Here is a 24,700-nt window from a genome sequence, read left to right as displayed (position 1 = left end):
GATTTGTGTAGATCAAACTAGCTTAGCTTTGACCAAATTTATAGTGAATACTATTATCATTAATGTCTTCAGCTAGGTTTGCAATAAAAATATATTTCGACCCATGCAAATGACTAAACAAACTCATGATAACACATTAGGTCAGTCTCGGTAAGAATTTCCTAAGAGTTTTATGGTCATTAAATAAACTGACATGGCATACAATATAGATGAAGAGAGAGATAATAAGATAAAATGAGTTTTATAGGATGAAACTTGTCTACACTATTTTTAACGCATAAGAGTCTTGAAAGTTAGAACATGAAACTCACATCGAAACTGGCCTTACTACACAGAGTACAGAGGCGGAAGCAGTGACGATGGCTTTAATTAGCATAAAATAACAATCCATACAGCAAGTAAAATGCAATCACAGGCCCCAACATAAATAAACGCAATCAAACAAAACAAACAGTTATAAAATAGAAACACCAAGCTCCTCATCAATATATACATGCACACACACAACAACCAGCGACGTCATACATACAGAAGAGCTAGCTAGCTACCAAAATAGTAGTAGCAGCATCATCAGAGTATGACCTTCTCGTGGAACTCCGCTGCAACGTTGAACGCGACGACGACGACGGATTCCAGCACCGGAGGTGGAGTTCGCAGTCTCAAACTCGTGCTAAGGATCAGGTGCCGACGAGCTGATGGCGGCGCTGCACCTGATGCTGTCGCGCCAGTCGTCGAGGTTCAAGGGCGTCCACTACTACAGAAATGAGCTTTAGTCCCGGTTGGGAACTAGCTCTACTCCCGCTTTCCCAACCGGGACTAGCAATCCGGAGCTAAAGGTGTTGTTCTTTAGCCCCGGTTTGCCACAACCGGAACTAAAGATCCTCCCAGCTTTAAAAAAAATAATGCCTCCCACCGCTGCGCTCTGTGAGATTCAAACCCAAGACCTCATGCACTGCCTCGCGCGTAGCTTACCACCCCACCTACACAACACATCTAACAATGGATGTGATGCTTTCCTTTTGAACTAACTCATCCGAGGACCTTTAGTCCCGGTTGGTGTTACCAACTGGGACTAAAGGGTCCTTTAGTCCGGATTGGTGTTACCAACCGGGACTAAAGGGTCTACCTTTAGTCTGGGTTGGTATTACCAACCGGGACTAAAGGTTGGAGGACTTTTAGTCCCGGTTTAGCCATTAGGCAGGGACCTTTAGTCTCGGTTGGAGACACCAACCGGGACTAAAGGCCTTCTAGTCCCGGGGGCAAAAAATGCCGAGGCTAATGCCAAATTGGGACATCATTCTAAAGTCTGTTCTCTAGTAGTGGTTGTGCCACAGCCGAACGGGCGCTGGGGCGCGTAGATCTATGACCGCCACGCGCGCGTGTGGCTCGGCACGTTTCCGGACAAGGAGATCGCCGCGCGCGCCTACGACGTGGCTGCCGTCCGCTTCCGTGGTCACGGGGCCATCACCAACTTCCCGGAGGAGCGCGCGTCAGCTGGTGAGCTCGCCTTCCTGGCCGCGCACTCCAAGTCGGAGATTGTGGACATGCTCCGGAAGCACACCTACGCTGCCGAGGTACGCTAGGGCCTACGCCGCGGCCGCGGCATGGGCGCGCGCGCGTAGCCGATGCCGTCGTGGGCTCGGAAGCTGCTCTTCGAGAAGGTCGTGACTCCGAGTGACGTTGGCAAGCTCAACCTGTTAGTCCTTAGGATTCATCTAGGTCCATATTGGAGGGTGAATTCATTACAGGTTTAGTTCAATTCGACCTATAACATGATATAGAGAGGGAGGCTATGAGAGAGGGAGACGTAGGAATGGCTGACCATCGGCTTTGGAGGAAGATGAGCAGTCCATATCGAGGTCTAGTCGGTGGCGTCGTCCAGCGGGGTAGAAGACGCAGTGGAGTCCAGCGTGGTGTAGACGTCCGACGTGACGTCGAGGCAGTCGACGGTGCTTCCCGTCACTTGCAGCACTGCCCACGATCAGAGGGGCCTTCAAAAGTTACTTCGGTGGGTCAATGGCGACGGTAAACCTCGTCACCCGTGCCCTAGCCCCACCTCTCTCTTTTATAGCACTATGTGACAGGGGCCCGCCGACCAGTGGTCGGTTAAGCGTCCCCGATCAGAACGCGGTCAAGGGGTCCGATTGGCCGTTGGGCCAATTGGTGGAGATCAAACTAATATTTTCCCCCTTGATCTCACCTTATGACTTAAACTTAACTTACTTACTTTATATTGTTCCCATTCCATCACAGATCAGTGCATAGAACGTGCCTCATCGTCACAGTCAGTTGCCATTAGATTTAACAGCTATAATGCATATCTCTGTTTTAAAACAGATACTCAACTATGCCCTTAGTATCTAAAAATTATAGGCTTTCCCATAAACCTATGTCGACTGCGTCTTCTCTGAACGCGCTGGGTGATAAGCCTTTGGTAAGTGGATCCACAAATACTTGCTTGGTACTTATATGCTCAATGCTTTCAAAATGATTATGGATTTTCTCCTTTACAACATATAACTTAGTGTCAATGTGTTTGGCAGCACACTTGACATGTTGTCTTAGAAGTTAACTTACTTTAAATGGTTATTGCTGCTGTCTACCATTGTTAAATTCGGGCATAAATTTCCTTAACCTCCTTTTGCCTGTTCCTTAAGCCTCATGTCGAGCTATACTATGGTATGCATCATTGATGACATCATAACAGTTTCTTTGGAGCTTTTCTAGGATAATACTCCAACTGTGAGTGTTGGCAATTACTGTGGATTTTACTACACATCTCGCCAAAACTTAACATTTGTACCCACAACTATTTGAGAGTACTTATTCTTTCTTACTTAGCATGAGGCCTATGATACTTTGTAAAAATTGCAATACATTCTCAACTCCATTTCAGTGATCTATATCTGGACTGGACTTCTGCCAAAATATCCTAAATACGTAAACTAGTCAGGGAAAGTTCTTACTTGTACTTGTACACTCATCAAGATTCCAACAGCTGAAGCATATGGAACCATATTCATTCGATCGATCTCATATCGGTTCCTGTAACACTGAAAGTTCCCTTATCTATTACCCTTGACTATAGGATCAGACATAGGTTTACTCATATGCATACTTTATTTCTTTAGAATCTTTTCTAAGTATGCCTTTTCGATAGTCCTAATACCCCATTTTCTTATATCTCGGTGAATTTCGATTCTTCGAACCAATAACGCTTCACCAAGACCATTCACATTAAAACTTGAGGACAAAACTTCTACTTCTCCAATGATAGATTAACATCACTACTAGTGAGTAGAATGTCATCTATTCACAGGATGTGGAAAATAAATTTTCCATTCTTGATCTTCGCATAACGCTATTGTCCTTCTCATTTTCTTTAAAACCCAAACTTTCTTATCGTTCCATCAACTTCAAATACCACTGTCTAGAGACTTACTTTTAATCCATAAATGGATTTCTACAGGCGGCATCCCATACATTCTTTTTCTTCCACGATAAAACCTTTGGGTTGTGCCATGTTAACGTTTTCATATAAATCCCTGTTGAGGAATGCCATCTTTACATCCATAGATGTAACTCTCAATCATAATGTACCAATAATAGCATTTTAATTCTAAAGAATCCTTGCATGAGTCTGAAGAGAAAACTCTCATCGTAATTTATTCATCATCTTTGCGTAAAGCATATTGCTACAAGTTGTGCTTTATATCTTTTTATATTCCCTTTGGAATCACGTTTTGTGTTGTAGACCCTTTTACAGCCTACTATTTTGTCTCTATTAGAAATTTCTTCTAAGTCCCAAACATCATTGGTATTCATCGAATTCATTTAAATTTCCATAGCTTCTTACCATTTAAACGAGTAAACGCTTCTCATGGCTTCTTCAAATGAGGTGGGATCACCCTCTATTTGAATTTCTTTACTAACATAGACTTCATAGTCATCAGAAAAACTGGTTTACTAATTCTTTGAGACATTCTGGGGCCTTAGCTACTGGCACTTTCATATGGGGCTGTTGTTGCTCTTCATTACCAAGAGACAATTGATTCTATAGGCTCCTATATTACAAGATCCTTGTTTATATTATTCATCTTCTTTGAAGAGCTAACAACAGGTGTTGTATTAGTCATACAACATCAACAGGTACTGAGAAACATGTTGCTCCTGAGTCACTGGAGTGGGCATGTAGTCCCTCTTCTCTTTAAGTCTTAAGTCTCTACATACCTCTACATACCATGCTCCCCCAGACCATCTATCTTTTCTAAAGATGGTGTATCTTCAAATATCTTATTTTGGGTTTAATCTGTTAAAACCTCATATGGCGCTTTAAGCACCACCTTAACATCTTTGAGGTTGACTACGCTATCTTCCTGTCGAAACTTTAAAAAGTTCAGGAATTTAGCTATTTCTCTGCTTAGGGGTATCATTGTTGTGACCGTTGTACTCCTCCAACGATTTCATCTTAATTAATTTTTATCTCACTCTTAATAAAGAGTATCTTTCTTATTTGATCTTTATCTGACTATTAATGTAGCGTATTTTTCTTAATTGATCTTAATATTCCTCCCCTCAAAATATGGCATGAACTTTACTACCATAATTTCGAGAACTATTCAGAAAGCCTGTGAACGAGGAGACACTTATAACTTACTTCATTCACATAATTATATCATGTAAACAAAGTTATTTCTTGATCCATTTAGGAGTACACTTTTCTTATTTCACTTCAAGAACTCAACGAGGTCTTTTATTAGCAGTACTTTTGTAAGTCACGCTTGCATCTTTTCTTATCTTTTGGTTAGTATTGACCATGATGATGTATTTCTATTGTGCCATGGTCAATACTAGGACAACATAAGAGCTACCTAAACTTTTCTCTCTATGCGGGATACAAAACATGTGAATCATCACAAAACTTTTCCCGCCATGTAGAATTGACTAGCATAAGTACTATGCTAAAACTTCTCCTCATGCGGGATAAATCTATACACAATTTACTGTAACGAAAACTTAGTCATGACGAATAAAACATTAACTTATTTTTTTATTTTCTAATTAAATCTTCCCGTTGGTTCCAATTTAATCAGAAAATTAGTAAACTAACAAAAAAATCAGTCCTGAACAGGCTTGACTCAAGCCTTTTCATTCATATAGCCCAGTATTACAGCCTATTGGCATGCAACCGAGTGATCTCGTCGGTTAAAAAAATAAAACATACAATATGCTTCTGCATCAATTCTACATCACCGTTGGGCAGAAAATAGAATTAATACATAAAACTCATAAATCAGCTTGAAATACATATAACTACTCTTCAAAATTAAATTCTCCCGTTGGTTCGAATTTAATTAGAAGATAATAAACATCATTGCAGCGGAAACTTGATAATGAAATACATTCTTTTAGTTCAGGAACATTTCTTGGTCCTTATCTACTCTCTGAAAAATTGACCACATTGGTGTAAAATTTATCAGAGATTTAAACTTTAAACTTAAATTCATTATAATATTGTCATCATCAACGTTGGTCAGAAAATGACAATACCATAATCTTACTTAAAAAAATGAACTACTCCTCTAATTAAAATTTTCCATTGGTTCCAATTTTAATTAGAGGATCAATATAATCATAATTTACTAAATATAATTGCTCTTTAAATTAAATTTTCCCGTTGTTTCGAATTTAATTAGAAGATAATAAACATTAAACTTTACAGCGGAAACATGAAAAAATTCTTTATCTATTTTTAGAAACATTTTACTTTTCTCATCTACTCTCTGAAAAAATTATCCCGTTGGTTCAAATTTTGATAGAGATTCAAAACTTGACAAAATTCATCAAAACTACTCTTGAAAATATAAACAAAAATTCTGCGTTCACTGTTCATGTCCCAGCAGCAAAACCGGCCCAGCCTGCCTTGCGCGCGTGCGGCTCCCTCCGAGGCCACAACCTCGGCCCGTCGCCTCTGCGCCGCTGATGCAGATCGGATGGCCACGCGCGCGTCTCGGCGGATCAAAAACGGCGCTCGGCCGCCTCCCCCAGAACCCTAGGTTCATTTCTCTTCCTCTGCCTCTCTCTCTTCGCCGCGACGGTCGGCTCTCTCTCTTTCTCTCACTAGAATCTCGGCAGTTAGAGATGGTGCCACCGCCGCAGGGCCCCTCGCCGGTGAGCATCCTCGCCCAAGGCTGAGCGCGCCGCCGTCAAGCGACCTTGCGCCGTTGCCCTTGACCGCCTGGCTCAAGGCTTCCCCTGTAGTGGCCTGCCGCTGAGAGCCACCAGAGCGAGCCCATGGCGGAGGGATGGTGGCACCGTCGCTGGCCCCCTCGCCGGCGCGCTCTCCCCAGCGGGTGAGTGCACCACCATCGAGCGGCCTAGCCGTGGTGCCCTAGCACGGCCGTAGTGCACCGGTGAAAGGTCCTTGTGTGGTTTTGGTAATTGAGTGACAACCTAGGTGGACTAATTGTGTTTATGTGATATACACAGGTGATTAGTCCGCATGTACATGTATGTGAGCAACATATGCCGTGAAGGTGAAAATGGCTCAGAGATGTTGCAAAGCTCACACATGTGATGATGAAGGAGCTCATTGAACATGAGACATGATATTGAGTCATGTGATCAAGGTGGAGAAGATCAAGACAAGACTTGGCTTGATAGACCGGTTGCAAGCGTGAATGGCAAGTCGGAGGCTTTGGAGCGATGGACCGCGTGGCGATGAAGCTTGAGCAAGACTTGGCACCAATGAATAAAGGCAACAGTGAAAAGCAAGTGAAGTCAAGATCGATGAACCAATATGATCACGTGATGATATGAAGTGGATCATATCATTGTTGATCATGTTGGTGCGTGTGTTGCATCAACAATGAAGGCAAAGGTATAACCTAGGACATTTCATTTCACCGATCATAGGTGTGTAGAGAAGTTGATGATCGGATTTAGGATAGATGGCCATACTATCAAGAGGGGCAAACTTGTTTGCATATCGGTCATCTAGTGACACTCGAGTGGTCTAACTTTGCATCATCGCTAGGATCGAGTGGCGTGGCAAGTTGAGTGGCTAATCCTTTGGAAAATGATTGTGAAAATGCTAACACACATACACATGGTGGTGTTGGCACATTTACAAAGGAGATGAAGTTGGAGTTAATGTGGATCAACTCAGCGATGAAACGGAGGTGAGAAGGGTTCGAAACTTCATCCGACGATGCCACCAGCGCCCTGTACAGAAAAGATAGGGTTTCACAGAGTGCACCAGACATTGGCCTCGGCAGGATTGGCACGTCCGGTCAGTGGCAGCAGTGAGCGTGCGGTCTTGGCCTCATGACCGAACGCTGGCGCGAAGAGTGACCGGACGCTCAGGGCCTATGTCTGGTCCCGCTGATGTGGCATCACAAAGAAGAGGAGAAAGGACCGGACGCTGATGCTACATCCGATCGTGATCGATCGGACGTGTTGGGTTGTGATTAAGCAGCTCTAGGAGCTTGCTGGAAGTGACCGGACGCTAGAGTCCTGTGTTCGGCCTTGGCACTATGCTGCATCCGGTCATCACTTGACCATTGAGATTAAGCGATTGAGGTTGAACAGAGGAGACACGTGGCATGCATCCATTGACCGGACGCTAGCAGGGTGTGTCTGGTCGATCTGACCGGCGCGTTCGGTCACCCCGAGCTATGTCCAATGAAGGGGTACAATGGCTCTATTTTCATGGGGGGTATAAATAGAAGGTGGTCTCAGCCATGGCCGGGGCTGAGCACCTTGGGAGACTTTGTGTCTAGGCTTGAGAGTGGTTGGGAGCCCTCCATCTCACATATGCTTGATAGTGATCATTCGATTGTGTGAGAGAGCGATTCTAGTGCGATTGCATCATGAGGTTGCATCGAGTGGTACTAGGTGATCGGGTTGTAGGCCGGTGGTACTTGTTACTCTTGGAGGTTGCCATCTCTTAGATGGCTTGGTGGTGGTCCCATTCGAAGCCCGCAAGAAGCTTGTGTGGTGCTCTGAAGAAGAGCTTTGTGAGGGGCATTGTGCTCGCCCCACGGGAGCTGCGAAGAGCAACTCTAGTTGAGCGTGTCATTGAGCTACCCTCTCTTTTGGGGTAGGTTCTTGCAGTGCCTGATGTGTGGGCTTGGTGGGTGATCCCAATTAGCCACCGAACCACCAAGTGAGCGGTCGACACAACGGGGATGTAGCGTGTTGGCAAACACGTGAACCTTAGGAGAAAATCACCATGTCAACATTGTTCTTCCTGTTGGTTTGCAATCCCCTTACACAAGCTCATGGTTACTTTCATATACATTGTGCTTGTGTAGTTGCTCTTGTAATTAGTTAGCTTGTGTAGCTCATTAGTTATCTTGATGCTTGTGTAGCATAGAAGTAGCTCTCTTGCGTGGCTAATTTAGTTTGTGTAACCTTGTTAGTCACATTGCTTAGTTTGTGTAGCTAAGTATTTGTGCTCTCTAGTTTGGCATTGGTTGCCTTGTTATTGAGCATTGCTAGTGAGCTAAGTTGGCTTTGTGCTTTTGCTTACTAGCATGTGTAGGAGCTCCCTCATTGCTTGAAATACTAGTGGCATAGGTTTGTGTGACCTTGCTCCTAGAATTGAATAGGTGAGCTCTAGCTAGCCCAACACCTTTGTTGCCTAACTAGGAACTTTATAAGGTGCTTGTGAACTTTGATAGAGGGGTGTTGTCTTGGCTAGACCGAATTGTTTAATTCTGCATTTGTTTCGGTTAGCCGACACAATTAAATGTAGAAACAACTATTCACCCCCCTCTAGTCGCCATCTTGACCCTACAATTAGCGTGGAGGCTCTTCCTAGGGTGATCTGGTGAGTGGAGATAGGCAAGGTAAGCTGCCTCCCTAGCCCTTCCCCTTTCCCCTTGATCTTCTCTATTTGAACTTCTTTCTTTTCTTCTCGGAGCTGATCCGATTTAGGGTTAGGGTTAGGGTTAGCCCTACTATTCATCTTCCCCATCTATCTTCACGGGTTAGGGCTAGGGTTTGAGTTGTTCTCAAAACTGAGACCCCCTTCTGTTGTTATTTTCTTCACCCCGATTAGGGTTAGGGTTCGCATCGAACCCTTTTTGCTTAGATCCGAATCGGATCTATCTCATCTCCTTCTAAACTGCTACTTCCCCTACCAGATCTACACCTAGAGCAGTGGCTCTAATACCATTGTTAGTCCTTAGGATTCATCTAGGTGCGTATTGGAGGGTGAATTCATTTCTGGCTTAGTTCAATTCGACCTATAACATGATACAGAGAGGGAGGCTATGAGAGAGGGAGATGTAGGAGTGGCTGACCATTGGCTTTGGAGGAAGATGAGTAGTCCATGTCGAGGTCCAGTTGGTGGTGTCATCCAAAGGGGTAGAAGATGCAGTGGAGTCCAATGTGGCGCCAAGGCAGTCGATGGTGCTTCCCATCACTTACAGCGCTGCCCATGATCGGAGGGGCCTTCTAGGGTTACTTCAGTGGGTCAGTGGCGGTGGTAAACCTTGTCACCCGTGCCCTAGCCCCCACCTCTCTATTTTATATAGCGCTGTGTGATAGGGGCCCATTGACCAGTGGTCGGTTAAGCGTCCCCTATCAGGACACGATCAAGGGGTTCGATTGGCTATTGAGCCAATTGGTGGAGATCAAACTAACACAACCGTCTCATCATGCCCAAGCAGTAAGTGGAGAAGCACTTCCCGCTGAAGCATGGGCCAGAGACGATCATCGGCAAGGGTGTGCTCCTCAACTTTGAGGATGGTGAGGGCAAGGTGTGGCAGTTTCGATATTCATACTAGAATAGTAGCTAGAGCTACGTGCTTACCAAGGGCTAGAGCCGCTTTGTGCAGGCAAGGGGCCTCTGAGCCAGCGACACTATTGCTTTCTCCAAATTAGTGTGTGGGCATGTCGATGCCACGCGGTGCGGCGGCACCAATGAATTGGTGATGGGGAAGATGAGAGTCTGCCAGATAGGCTGTCGGCTTCAGTAGAGTGATTAGGCTATGTTTTATAGAGTAGTTGGTTGTTGTCTCTCTTCCTTCCCTTCCACTCTACTTCTACTCCTCACTGCTGGGCTTGGGTTCACAAATGTTACAGACCCATTCTGGGCCGGACACTCTCTTGTTCTTGGGCCTACTGTGAGTACTCCTCTTGGGCTCGGTGATGATTGGGTGCGGCGTTGTGATACCCCCCTCCCCTTGCGACCCAGCATGTCCCCAGGCCAGAGCAAACAAAAAGCGCTATTGAATTGCCTCTGCATCTTCCCAGGTGGCGAGTTCCGCATCCATGCCAGATCATTTGATTAGGAATTGAACAACCGCACCTGTGCGATAGGGATGGAGACGGCGCTGCAGCATTGCCTTAGGGACTTGCAAGCCTTCTACCAACTCTGGTGGATCCACCAAGATAGTATACTTGGTCGATGGGGCAGCCTTGAGTAGAGAGACATGGAATATCGGATGAACAGATGATGACTCCGATAGGTCCAGCTTGTAGGCGACATCTCCAACACCTTGTATGGCCTGAAGTAACGGAAGGAGAGCTTTTGGTGGGCACGTGGAGCAAGCGATGCCTAGACATAGGTTTGGAGCTTGAGGAACACCATGTCACCGATGTTGAAGGATCTCTCGATCGGTGCTTATCAGCATACATCTTCATGCGATGTTGGGCTCAGAGGAGATGTTGGCGCACCAGATCAAGCATAGTGGAACGCTCTGTAAGCATAGTTTCAACATCAGATATAGATGATGCTTCAGGTGGTGAAAGGCCAAAGTGGCGAGGAGTGTGTCCATATAGTACCTCGAATGGTGACCTGTTGAGTGAAGAGTGGAGACTGGTGTTATACCAATACTCCACTAAGCTGAGCCATCGCAACCACTGCTTGGGGCAGGAGTGGACGAAGCAGCGTAGAAATGCTTTGAGGCACTGGTTCACCCACTCTGTCTAGCCATCGGATTGAGGGTGGTAGGTGGAGCTCATGCATAACTTGGTACCTGCCAAACAGAACAGCTCCTTCTAGAAGTGGCTGGTGAAGATGCGGTCGCGGTCAGAGATGATGTGGGTTGGCATGCCATGTAGGCGGTAGATATTGTCGAGGAAGACCTGAGCCACTTGTTGAGCAGTGAATGGGTGAAGTAGAGGCACGAAGTGGGCAAATTTGCTGAATTTGTCAACGTCGACCATGACGCAATTAGCTAAGTCAGAACGGGGGAGCCCCTCGATGAAATCCATCAAGATGACTTTCCACGACTCTACGGGTACAGGCAATAGCGAAAGGAGTACCAGGTACTTGGCATGATCAGGCTTGGCCTACAAACAGATGGTACAAGAAGTAACAATTTGTTTGATGTCAGATTTCATACCCTTCCAAGCGAATAGCTTCTTGATTCGGGCGTAGGTAATAGGGAACCTAGAGTGGCCCCTGATAGCACTGGAATGTAATGCTTCAAAAATTCTCAGCTGGAGGGTCTTGTTGTTGCCCACCCAAATGCGATCTCCAACGTGAATAACACCATTGACCAGAGTATAAGGCAGGTGGTTATCAGGGTTAAGTGTCAGTTCTTGCAATAACTTGCGAGAGGTTGGATCAGAATCATATCTAGCAACATCTAATAACCAAGTCAGTGATGAAGAAGAGATGGCATTGAGCTATTCTAGAGGCAAATGGTGTCATGAGAGAGCATCAACTACCAAATTGGAAGCCCTCGGTTTGTAGACAACCTTAAATTCTAACCCAACAAGCTTGGTGTAAAGCTTCATCTGCCATGGAGTCTGCAAGCGCTGCTCAGTAATATGCATCAGGCTCCTTTGGTCAGTGAAGATAGTAAACTCGCCGTGCTGTAAGTAGGATCTCCAATGCTCCACCGCCATAAGAATAGCCAAGTATTCTTTCTCGTAAGTAGATAAGCCGTGCGAACGAGGCCCAAGCGACTTACTAACAAAGGCCAATGGGTGACCATCTTGAATGAGGACTGCTCCGATGCCGACATCACTTGCATCAGCCTGTAACTGGAAGGGCTTGGAGAAATTAGGCAGGGCCAAAACTGGGGCTTTAGTGAGAGCCTGCTTTAGTGTTCAAAGGCTATAGTATGGTAGGCAGTCCAAATAAAGAGCTCGCCCTTCTTGAGCAGATCAATCAAGGGCCTATCAATCACAGCGTAGTGCTTAACGAACTTCCGGTAATAACCTGTGAGTCCAAGGAAACTGTGGAGCTGCTTGACATCACTTGGTTGTGGCTAGGCTTGCACAACGGCAACCTTTGATGGATCTATGGAGACTCCTTGCGCACCGATGACATGACCTAAGTAGTTGATACATTACTGAGCGATGTGGTATTTGGAGAACTTAACCAGACACTAGTCTTTGGAAACCAAATCAAAAACTTGTGTAAAGTGCTTAACACGGTCTTCATAAGAGGCGCTATACACAAGGATGTCATTGAAAAACACCAAGGCACACTTGTGAAGGAGTGGATGTAATGTATTGTTCATAGCACCTTGAAATGAATTTGGGGCGCCTGTTAACCGGAAGGACATGGCGATATACTCGAACTGGCCCCAATGTGTTTGGAAGGCAGTCTTGTGTTCTTCCCTAGGAGCAAGGCATGTTTGGTTGAAACCTGCTCATAGATCCAAACAAGAGAACCAACTAGCCCTAGAGAGTTCATCTAAAAGTTCATCGAGGGCCGGAATGGGAAACTTGCTATTCACAGTGAGTGTGTTGAGTTGGTAGTAATCGACGCAAAAGCGCCAACTGTTGTCTTTCTTCCTAGCCAAGAGAACTAGAGAAGAGAAGGTGCTGGTACTAGGGCGAATGAAACCAGACTACAACATCTCTGTCACCTGAGCCTTAATCTCAGTCTTCAAAGCTGGCGAGTACCGATAAGGATAGATAGAAATAGGCTAAACACCTGGAATGAGGGGAATGGAGTGATCATAGGCCTAACACAGAGGGAGCACGGTCAGCAACCTAAATAAGTGCTGATACTGAGACAACAATGCTTGAATCTCTAGCAGATCACTGTGCACTGATGTAGTCAATTCATCCCCTTCAGTGGATGGATGATGGAGCTAAACTATAGAACAATCAAGCTGCTCCCGTAGACTACCTTGTAACACCACATTGTTGGGCCCATAAGGAATTTGAACGCAACGTTGAAGCCAATGAACTTTCATGGGTGACAATGCCTATAACCAATCCATCCCCAGAATCATGTCATATGTGCCAATGGGAATGAGCTTGAGGGTAGAATGGAAAACATATCCTTGAATATACCACTCTACATATGGTATTTGAGCAGTAGAAGGCACTAAGCCACCATCGGCAACCTTGACAGAAGTTGGAACTGACAATTGCTAGACCCCATTTAGAGAAACTGCCCATTTGGTATCCAAAAATGAGTTGGTGCTCCCAGAATCTAACAAGATGTTGATACGCTATCCTTGAAGAATGCCTTGAAACTGCAGAGTTCTTGGGTGGAATGACTGAGAAACAGCAGCAGCGGACAGGAGCATGAAGGACTGATCTGTGGTAATAGGAGTATCTGTCTCAGAACTTTCTGTCCTAGTGAACAACTCTTCACAAAGATCCCACACCTCCTATAATGCATGTAATTGGAGGGCCAGAGAGCATTTGTGGCCCTAGTGCCATTTCTGCCCGCAACGCATATAGAGGCCACGGGTTGTCCTGTAAGAGCGGAGGGACTACAACTTATCGTCAACTGACACACGGCGAAAGTCAGGACGATGGTCTTTAGGTGGGCGCTTCGGTTTCAATGGCACGGGAGGAGCTAGAAGTGCCAGCCGTTGGGGAGGAGCAGGAAGCGGCAATGGCCCCTAAGACACAGCCGACTTCAGGAATGCAGGAGCATCAGTATGCCGGAACTCCCTTCGGCGTGTCGGCTCAACGACCTCTTCCTGCAAAAGGGAAAGCGAACAAGCATCATCGAGATCGGCGGGACACTGAACAAGAACAACAGAGTGAATATCATCGCGGAGCCCATCTATGAGGCGTGTGGTGTAGGAGAGGTTATCTGGGTTAGGTGTATATGCCGATAGTTGTTCAATAAGGTTAACAAATTGATCGACATATTCTTGAACCGAAGCGGTTTGCTTGATGTGGAATATTTGGCGGATGAGAAGCTCATGTTGATCGTGGCAGAATCGCTCGCGCACCATTGCACAGAAGTCCTGGCAACCAATGTGTTCAAGGCGGTGTGTAATGGATTGAATCCAACGCTTGGTTGTACCAGTGAATTGCATTGTAGCGACTCGAACCCACATGGATTGATCAATAAAGTACATATCAAAGTAGGAATGGGCCTAAGTGATCCACAGTTGAGGGTGGTACCATCGAATTGGGGGAAGTGCATTTTGGGTAATTGGCCAAGGTGGGAGGATTGGGGTTGGATTTGGGTAGGATCTGGTGGTGGGGGTGGAAGGTGGGCATCCATGACTTTGAAGGTGGGGTTGGGAGGGGGAGGAGGACGGGGATTTGGAGCAGGATGAGGAGGAGGATCGGGAAACCAACATGTACCATTGGATGGGGTCAGAGCTATGGTTGTGACCAACCCATAGCCCCACTCCCGTGTAGTTGATTTGACGCGGTGCCCGCTGGGCCAGTCGATCGGTGTCCCAGTAGATGAGCATGCGGTGACCAACTCCCACAGAGTACCCGATGTGGGCAGCTCCACCGCAGCGCGACCTCCACTCGACCGGAGATTCTTCACCTCCAAGAGAAGATCGTTGATCAGGCCATCCACCTTCAGGCGCCAATTAACGAGCTCTTCCATAGCGGTCTTGACGGCGGCCACCCTGTCATCGCGCTCATTGTTGATCTTTTGGATACGAATCAGCTCGAGGTCCACCATCCACTGCTCGAGGGTGGAGACTTGCTCGTCGAAGTGCCCCCCCAGTTGTCAACGACGATGGCGGCGGTGTACTATGCAGAGGCGTACTCCTCCAGCGACTTGATGCATCGGTCCACAGCCATGTCCTGCTCCTAGAGCTTAGAAGTCGCCTCCTCAAAGCGGCGCTCCCACCGCTCGCATCGGCCGCTGGAATTAGTGCGGAGGTCGTCGATCCGCTTGAGGACTTCGCCGAAGAGAGAGCGCACATTGGGATCCATGACTCCCTTGGCACACTAAAGATGGGTGAAGTGGGGGTGTGCTCCGGCGGATCTAGCCCTCAGAGGCGCCGGATCGACCGCTTTGATACCAGTGTCGACGCCGGGCGGTGCGGCGGCGCTGGGGAATCGATGATGGGGAAGACGAGAGCCCACCGGATAGGCTATCAGCTGCGGTAGAGTGATTAGGTTATGTTTTACAGAGTAGTTGGTTGTTGTCTCTCTTCCTTCCCTTCCACTCTACTTCTACTCCTCACTGTTGGGCTTGTGTTCACAAATGTTACAGACCCATTCTAGTTTGGACACTCTCTTATTGTTGGGCCTGCTACGAGTACTCCTCTTGGGCTCGGCAATGACTGGGTGCGGTGTCGTGATAGGGTAGGACAATCAGCTACTCATCGACTGTAGGAAGATGCCAAAGAAGCAAGACGAAGGCACGGCCGAAGCGATTGCAGATGCCGTGGAGGCTGGTGCCATCAAGCTGTTCGGCGTTGACATTGCTGGTGGAGGGCATGGTGAGAGTTCTTAATATAACACATGCAAATGATTAGCCTGCTTCTCTATCTACCCTAGCTAGCTAGCTATGTGTGCTAGTATTAGATATGGTATCTTCTCCAACTTTTCCAGTTTCATATCCATCTATTTGGATGTTAACTTCAGTTATCTAGATATCATCAATATTAGGGGAGTTATAGTATATTCTTACCAGTTGTGTGCAATTAATATTTTTGGCATCTTGCTACTATCCTGTTAACATCAATACCATCTTTCTGGCTGGATAATTAGCGTGCTTGTTATCATCAAAACTAGATTGTCAAGGTTGGTTCTGTCGCAAAGGACTACTTGATGTTCTTAGTATGTATAGTTCCTATACCTCTTAATGATTGTTCTGAGCTCGATCTGACACTTAGGAAAGCAACAACAGATGAAGTGGATGTACTCCCTCCGTCCCAAACCATCATAGCCTATTTTAGCCTTTTTCTTTAATCAAACTTCTTCTCTAACTATGACTAGTTTTATAGAAAAAAATACACCAACATCTACAACACGTTGCTGAGGAAAAGTAGGATGGTGAGAAGCAAGGCTCTATGGTTCAAGAAGAGGTTAGTTATTCCCAAATTGAACCCAAGAAGAAAATATTGGATGAGGCACATTTTTCTTGAATACGCAAAAGATTTGCGTATCTTTGTATTAAGAAGAGTTTGAACTTACAAACGACGTGCTTCTGTCGAGCGCCAAAGAAGGTCAACCTAAAACAGCTGTAGCTGGACCATCCTTACAAAAGAACTCACATTTCGATATTGCATACATGAAAAACAACCAATTTCGACGCAGCGGTGCAACCTAGGAGGTGGCATTGTGTCTTCACGGCTACCTAGACGAACCATCCGCGAAGAGCATGTCTAGTGCCTCATGTTGGACGCAGCCATGTTGCCGTCAAAGATCCTATCATAGGCCTCCAGTTCCCATGCGGATGGCGCTGATGGACTCTTGGTGTAGCCATACGCTGCATGATTAGGACCTCACCTCGCTTGAAAACAGGTACTTGAGAGAGGGGCTGAGCCGCCAGACGCCTACTCCGCAGCGGCAACGCCGGCTTAGCAGGGGCCTGCTTGGGAGGCTCGTGAATAAGCGGAGAGTCAACCTTCTTCAGCACTCGCCTAGTGAAGCTCTTGAGGCGGCGTGAGGCAGAGCTATCGCTGATGTCGACCGTGTGGTCATCCTAGGAGGAGATTGCAGCATGTCCTCCGAGACCTCACGTGCGGTGTGCATGGCGTCCGTCGTCCAACAAACGGCAAGCGATGCTGCAATCTCCTCCATCATCGGGTCCTCCGAGACCTCACGTACGGTGTGCATGGAGTCCGAGTACTGTGTGAGCAACAGATCAAGCTCAGAAAGGTCCCTTACCACACTTGTGGGCTCATCGTGACCTTCTTGGGCAGCACTATCGGTGGTGGCAATGTTGTTCAGCATCGCAGCATTGCCGTCATCCCTTGGCCGCACTCGATGTCTACGACATCGATGTCGGTGTCGCCGTCCTTTGCCATAGCGCCTAGCGGTGCTCGGCACGGCTTCGCCCGAGCTTGACGTACCTCCCTCTGCGCCCAAGCTCGCTGTACGAGTGCGTGGCTGGTTGCGGTGACCTCGGGAAGGACGTCGATGGTGTGCACCCAAGTCACCAGGTACGATGTTCCTTGGTGAACTCGGCCTCCGTAGCCGCTTGCAGTCATGCGCGCGGTGGCGGAAGCCCTTGCAGCGCAGGCAGCACTGGGGCAGCCTGCAGGTCACCACCCTATGCGAGGTGGAGAGGCAGTTGAGGCATTTCCTTGCAGCTCTGCTAGGAAATGGGGCACTGGACGTGGCGGTGGAGCCTCAGCTCGGCCTCTAGACGACCCTTACGCCAGCCATCGGCGTCTAGAGCGAAGAAGCATTGCCAGATGTCGGAAGTAGGCTAAGGTCCTGGCCTCCGATGGACCGGTCGATGCTGCGCAAAATCGCAAACCCCGGCCGATCCTGTTGCCGCTATCGCGGCCTCAGACAGGAGCTCGTGGATGAGCTCCGGGCGTGGACGCCGATGGTTCAGGTGCTTTCCCTGCCCCCGGCTCGTGACCCCATGGCGGCCCCGTCATGCGTGCCCCTACCGATGGTGGAGTGTGTTTGGGTATGCTCCAACAACGGTGACGTCCGTAGCTGTGGCTCCCACCGTGCAGCGTCGAGGTATAGGGTTGGGGAGAAGCAAGGTTTTAAATAGCTAGCTAAACCATTTAGCTTTCTTTGTCCGAAAATAGGCTATAGCCGGATATAGCGGGCTATAGCGGCTGCTAAGGGCTAACTTGTACAAGGAAAAACTTAGCTAAATTCTTCTCAAACAGCTATAGCCGGAGATAGCGGAGGCTATAGCCAGAGATTTAAAACCTTGGGAGATAGTCGACGATGACTTCACATCGGAGGAGTCAAGGTCCTCCTTCGCCCAGCGGCAACCTTGGAACACCCCATTGAGTTCCCGCCTAGGTGGAAGGGGGAAGCTTGGGAGGAGAGTGAAGACGACAATGTCGATGTGCTCGGCGCTGGGCTCGCTGCCGTAGTCCCCGCTAGGGGTGATGGGCTGCCCTTAGGCACAGTCGGTCCCTTGGCTGTCGATGACTCAGTCTCCATCGCAGGCAGGTCAAGGTGGTTGGCATGGATGAGGAAGAGGTTGAGGGGGTCATGGCCCTCGGAGCAGCTGGGGCAGGCGGAGACCTACAGAGGTGGCGCACTTGGAAGCGGCATTGCGGCAGTGGGTCACGTAGGCCCAGATCCATGCTCGTCAATCCTTCCCTACACTGGAGATTGAGGCGGGTGGGTGGCCAGTGCACCTGGCATGGGTGGCGCGCGTTCATCCTCTGTCGGAGGCGCTAGGGGCGACGCCCCAGCCACCAGTGACAAGTACAGCTTGGAAATAGAACCAGTTAGCGAGGTGCCTCCCGTTGCCACCAGAGGCGAGGCGGGGATGAAGGACGCCGCAGCCGAGGAAGGGGATGTCGGGCGCGGGGTCGCCGAGCAGCCCAATCCAGCAGCTGGTGGCCCGGGGAAGCACCCATCGGAGGTAGCCGGCAGGTCGCGAGGTTGGGCCTGACCATGCTGGGGGGCACCGGTGGCGCCGGCCGATGCGGGTGGCGGTGGCGACGGTGCCGCGCACCCGCGCCTGGGAGAGGAGGAGGGGACTCATAGGGCCACGGCGAGCTACGGTGCCGTCGTCCTGGCGGCATCGACGTTGGCTGGATCCGCGCTGGAGGCTACATGAAGGGGAGAGGAGAGGGTGGGGGATGGGGAGGGGAGGGGAGGGGAGGTGGATGGGGGTGCCGTCGATGCGGGGATGGCGTCCAGCAGCGACGGCGGCGGGCGGGCGTGGGTTGGTCACCAACTAGGGTTTCATGGGTGCAGTCCCCCCACACTTATCAGTGTTTGCTTTGATGTGTGGATAAGGCCCCGGATGAGGCACATGATCGAGTCTTTGATTTCCATTCACCTTAGAAGTTTGGGAGATTGAGGAACTATAAGAGCAATTCATGGCCCAATTGAAATCAACATTAAGAAAAGGGAGGAAAATCCTAATTTAATGAAATGATTACAATATCTATGTTTAAGGCTACATAAATATTATTTTTCTTAAACGTTTGAAAATGTGGTGTAGTATATATAGGTCATCACTTCAACCTAGCATAGGGCCAAGTGAAAAGTTTATCTTAAATATTAATGCACGTTAAACGCAGCCTAAGTTTAAATAAATTGCTGAAAAGCCACAACGACACTTGGGCCTCCTTTGGAACATGGAAATTTCTGTATGATTCATGTGGAATTCGTACATTCGAAAGGTGGTCTTTGAATTGTTCTAAGTTTTGAAATTAGTATTGACTAGCAATGTTTAGGGCTCAGTATAAAAATACTTTACGTCCAGACTTTCCCAAACATTAGTAACCAAACTTGTAGAGTAGTCACTCCTCTTTGATCTGACATGAGTCTGCTAAGGATTTAGGTATTTTTGCAAGCGTTCAAAGTAGGCAAAAAGTATTAGCTCTTTTATCGTTGTTGGTGGGTACTACTAGGTACTTTTGAGTACCTAAGTCTTTAAACTATCCTGAGTGTCCGATGTGTGTAAGGATCTGATTGGTTCGCTTTCAATTTTGTTGGCTTGCCAAATCTTTGGCATGGCAAATTTTGAAAGTCAATCAAGCAGACCCTAAAATATTTCACTAATTAATTTTATTTAGTTAAGGGTAATAAGGCAATTGTTTCTATCAACAACCCCTCCGACGTCTCCGAAGGGGAAGGGTCACGTCCTCACGGGTGTGTTACGTGACCTTGACCCCGCCTCCTCCCTGCGGTAGACTGCAACTGCCATGAGGGTGTCGAAAGTTTGCCGCGAGTAGCTCCTTCATCTCCACTTTGGCCGGATCTCCACGACGCAATTCACTGTGGACCTAGCAGAAGGGTGGGGGAAATAAAGTACTTGAGCCTCGGGGCCCGGTGTCGTCAGATTTGGGCAATGTCGCCATGGGCGGGGACTAGGGAGCACAAATCGAGTGGAGTCGCTGGGATAGGGGTGGAAAGAAGAGTAGAGAGAAGTCACCAGGGTGGATGTGGTCGGAAGGAAGAACATAGACATCGGGACTGACCATCATGCATAACATTTTTTTACCAATAATTAAATAAAAATAATTCTGAAAAAAAAGAATCTAACTTTATTTGGTACCTTTGGGTACTTTTTCTTTGGTACCTCTATTTTTCTAGCCACTCGATCCCTCCTCACCAACTGTTCTCCTTTTTTCAACCATAATAAAATTTCTCAAAAGTATACTGTGTCAACCACCCTTAGAGGAAGTCTTTGAAAAACAGTTCAAGTGCAGCTATTGACATTAGTTTTTCTTGACTTTTTTCATATAAATAAACTTACCCAAGTGCCAAACTTAAAGTGGTAGAGTTTAGTACGGAGGTCACATGCAAGGTTATCTTGATGACATCTAAACTTGCTTTGAATTCGAAAATTCGAGCCAAAGTATGCCAAATCAAACAAACTCAAAGCTCTGCAGTTCAGTCCTGAAAACAATGAAATCGACCATGCGTCCGAGCTAAATATTTCACAAACCAATTCTGAAACGATTTTATTGGTTAAACGAAACTTTTTTTTGCGGAACGTTTAAATTAAATGGTTGTCGCTTAAATTAGGGTTTGGGTTTTAACAGTATGTGAAACCCCAACTTTGTGTGCTTAATCATATATCTGCAATTGTCACTTCATGCAGATTGCGTTCTTGGATTCGCAGGCAGAGGTTAACCTTCTCTGCGAGGTCAACCGGGTAACAACACAATCGATAACCAGAGGAGATGTGGTGCTAAGAATTCAGGTCTTTTGATCTAAAGCCGAATCTGTGTGTCACCTCCGTACAAATCCTCCACGTGATGGAAGATCAGGAACCGTTCCCATCAAGGATAAGCTTAGGTTAACACTTAATCTACCCTAACGAACCTCCATTATTATGTAAATAAATAAGTCACTTAATGAAATACTAGGTGTCACATTTATCTTAAAGCCACACCTTTAATATGGTAGCTAATGTTGAACAACAACATCGCTGGTCCTTTTTGTTAAGCTAGGTGTATTTTAATTCTCTGTAAACGAATGCCCTATAGTAACTTGGTTAAGTTGACCTACAAATTTATCATATAGGAAAGTTGTATAGTGTTTAGTTAACACATCACCCACCTAAGTTATCTAGTTTCTTCTCTAGGTACGTCTTTATAAAATATATTTATTTATACAAGTTGACTATGTTTTTTCATGTACAATTTAGCTCTTAGCGGCCGCAATATTCGGCTATACCGTGTTTTGGGACAAAGATTAGCTAATTGTCTTAGCTGGCTATTTAAAACACTACGTATAATTTGGAATGTAGGGAGTACTAGATAGCAGTGATATTTTTTTTTGAAACTCGGTCAATTTTAAAGAAATTTAACTTACACCAAGATAGATCGATCAATAATTTGAAACGGAGAGAGAGAGAGTAATTAATCCAACTTGCCATGACTCACTAAAGTCACCAGCAACTGCCATGGATATGGCCTCCGGACAGAAAAAACAGGAAGCCCGCATACATGCAGTTTTGAGGTCTGGTTTAGTTTCTCCACTAAAATTTATTTTCTACCCCATTGTATGTTTGACACATGCATAGAGTATTAAATATAGACTAAAAAATAACTAATTGCATAGTTTACGACTAATTTACGAAATGAATCTTTTAAGCCTAATTAGTCCATGATTTAACAATGTGGTGCTACAATAACAACATGTACTAATGATGGATTAATTAGGTTTAATAAATTCGTTTCGCGGATTACTGACGGATTCTGTAATTTGTTTTTTTATTAGTATCCGAACACTCCGTGCAACACCCCATGTAACATTCGATGTGACACTCTAAAACTTTACACACTAGATTTAGGCATGAACGGAGATCCAGCAGTGGTAGCTGTTCCAAATAACTGACTGGCCGGCCGTACGTGGTGGTTGCGTGGAACAAGCAACGACCTTTCCACTACTGCCGGTCAGGGTTCTACGCATGCAGGGCGTGCCTGCGCGGCCTGATCGGCGGTCGCGTCTTCACAACCGCGTGCGCGCACGCGAAGAAGAAGACGACGAGTTCCGTTCCCCATGCATGCAGATAGAGCGCAGGGCGTGGCCGTTGAATTGACCCTGGTCGTGGTCGGGGATGGAAACACCGCCTGCACGCGCGCGCACGTCCAGCTTCACTTCTTCAGGGATTGGCCTCCGCGACGATACGATAAACCACACGTTCACGCGCACGGGCACGGCGCACCAGACCACCACGTCAGCCGGCACCGGGGAACGAATTGAAGGCCGCAACAAAACGCCGCGCGCAGCTGATGAGCCTGAACCGGAGGCCGGAGCGCGACCGCTCGATGGATGGATCGACTAGCACTGGTAGAGAACCGAGCTTTACTTCCGGTGGGGAACCCCCTCTAGTCCCGGTTCCCCACCCGGGAGCAAGCATCCGGGACTAAAGGGGGGGTCCTTTAGTCCCGGGTCAGGAACCGGGACTAAAGGAGGACCTTTAGTCCCGGTGGGTAACACCAACCGGGACTAAAGGTGCCTCCTGACATGCCACGATGGCCGGCACCTTTAGTCCCGGTTGGTAATACGAACCGGGACTAAAGGTTTTTTTCTTTTTTCTTTTCTTTTCATTTTTTTGTTTTCTTTTCAAAATAGGTTTTCGAAGTCGTATTGTACGCTGCTAATTATACATTTATATGCGCATATAGTATGTTTCGGTTCAAGCACAATGAACGTATTAAATCACACAATTCAAGCATAGAAATATATATATATATATATATATATATGCATGCATCATATATATATTTACATGCATGCATGCATATGTGTATTTTACATTATATTATTTCATGTGCATATATTACAAAAGATTGCATTATAGTTGTTGTGACATAACAAGTTTCTTCTCATCCTCTAGCTTGGCTTCAATGGCAGTGTTGGGTCGAAGTAGAACTCGCCCTTGGAATCGATGACCTGCTCATTAAAAAATCCGGCTATAGACTCTTGAATTGCTTTGATTTGGTCTTGCCGTATGACCTTTTCCTCCAACCATCGAGTCTACAGGTTTGAATTAAAGGAAAATAAATTAATATATGTACATATATATATATATATAAAGACATAGTAACACAATCAATAATAATAATTAAATGAATATATAGTGTATTTTTAACGTACTTTGAGTCTCTCTGTAGGAGTTCTTTGGAAGAGCACCTTGATAAACTTGCAAACATAGTAACCACAGTAGTTGTTCCCCTGTTCCTGCCTCAGACACCACTTTACGAGAAAAAGATTTGTCATCCAATCTGGTGATCCGGTGAAAGCTATATGTTTAATTAATAAAGATGATGCGATTCAGGGGACTTACTTTCAATGGGATTACATTCAGTGGCGCTTTGCATTTTTCCATGTGTTGCTTCTCAATAAAGGTTTTCCAAACACTGCCCAATAAAAAATTTGCCACGTCATCAGATATAGTTAATCATCATGTTTGTGTGTATATATAGTTGCTAGAGATCCCGAAATTACCTCTGGATAATATCTATCATATCTTGGTAGTCTTGTTGTGGTTTTCTCATCGAGTCATAGATTATCAAGTGACTTTTCACCAGATCGATGTCCATCAATATCCAGTGATTGCTGCATGTGTTTATAGGATATAACGTATAACACTCATTAATTAACTAGAATCAACATATGAGCCATTAAGGCTATGATCGACATGATTAACACTCACTTGAAGTTATAGGGAAAGAGTATATCCTTCTTGTGGCGTTGGTTCACTAAGAAGTTCATGATGTTACTCTCTGACTCAGACTTCCAATTAGTCATTGGAGTAATTGGGTCTTTGAATACTATATGCGGATCAACAAAACCAATTTCATTGCAGCCTTCCTTTCTGAGCTCTGTCATTGTAAATCTGCATATATATAGTACTTGTTAGGATAATTTATATGCATATGCACACATATGATGAGTTTAATAATAGATCGAAAGAATTATTACTTACAGGCAATAGCAGCTAATGATAACTTTGTCCAGAGAGGTAAGGTGGCATAGTTGATGAAATTCTGCAAAGTCAACATACATAACATCATCGCCACGGAACCAATGTTCGTCTCTAATTCTGACACCAACGCAGAAGTCTCCACTGGTAGACGCCTGCATGTACCACTTGTTTAGCAGGTACATTTGCGTCCCCAGATCAGATAAGGCTTGAGGGTTGTATAGACTCTGGCCTAGTACAAATTTTTTCTTCCAAATATCAACCTCCGCCGCACTCTCAATTTTTCCATCACCAAACATCTGGTAAAGGTCGAGACCAGTCTCATCAAGAAATTCACCAAGGTGATCCAAATCGACATCCGGAGGTATGTTTGCCTGATGCATTAATCCTAAATTCGAACCATATTCATTACCAACAACTAGCGGGGGGATTGATTGGTGCGCTTGTTGTCCGAGTTGGGCAACT

General features: G+C 46.3%; 1 pseudogene; it reads left to right on the top strand.

The window, feature by feature from the left end:
* Positions 1–577: 577 nt before the first annotated feature.
* LOC136460323 (AP2/ERF and B3 domain-containing protein Os01g0141000-like) lies at positions 578–9,986 on the top strand (annotated as a pseudogene).
* The last annotated feature ends 14,714 nt before the right edge of the window (positions 9,987–24,700 follow it).

The sequence above is a fragment of the Miscanthus floridulus genome, chromosome 6 (genome assembly GCF_019320115.1).
Source record: "Miscanthus floridulus cultivar M001 chromosome 6, ASM1932011v1, whole genome shotgun sequence".
Taxonomy (NCBI): Eukaryota; Viridiplantae; Streptophyta; class Magnoliopsida; order Poales; family Poaceae; genus Miscanthus; species Miscanthus floridulus.
The sequence above is the reverse complement of the archived record's forward strand: the minus strand, read 5'-3'. Positions and strand labels throughout refer to the sequence as shown.